This window comes from Arachis ipaensis, chromosome B10 (genome assembly GCF_000816755.2).
Source record: "Arachis ipaensis cultivar K30076 chromosome B10, Araip1.1, whole genome shotgun sequence".
NCBI classification, from domain to species: Eukaryota; Viridiplantae; Streptophyta; class Magnoliopsida; order Fabales; family Fabaceae; genus Arachis; species Arachis ipaensis.
The window spans coordinates 60,818,555-60,819,189 of record NC_029794.2 but is presented as its reverse complement, the minus strand read 5'-3'; positions in this window follow the sequence as shown (position 1 = coordinate 60,819,189).

Sequence of the window (635 nt, the reverse complement as noted above, 5' to 3'; positions counted from 1 at the left end):
TTCTTATCTTTAGTAAAACTGCCCAACTAACTTTTTACCTTTAATTTTCGAAAATCCCTTCCCTCCTTTTTCAAAATTTCTTTTTAATTAACTAATTATTTTAATTTTTTATTTTGATTTTATTTCATTCCTAATTTTCGAAAATTACTAACCTTTTTCAAAAACTACTTTCGAAATTTAACTTTAAATTTTAATTTTTAATTTTTGAAAATCCTCTCACCTCTCATCTCCTTCTATTTATTTATTCATCTACTAACACTTCTCCTCACCCAAAATTCGAACCCCTTCTTCTCCTCTGAGTTCGAATTCTTCTCTTCTTCATTCTTAATCTTCTTTTCTTCTACTCACACAAGGGAACCTCTATACTGTGGTAAAAAGGATCCCTATTATTATTTTCTGTTCCTTTCTTTTTCATATGAGCAGGAGCAAAGACAAGAACATTCTTGTTGAAGCAGACCCTGAATCTGAAAGGACTCTGAAAAGGAAACTAAGAAAAGCTAAAATACAACAATCCAGAGACAACCTTACAGGAATTTTCGAACAGGAAGAGGAGATGGCAGCCAAAAATAATAATAATGCAAGGAAGATGCTTGGTGACTTTACTGCACCAAATTCCAATTTCCATGGAAGAAGCG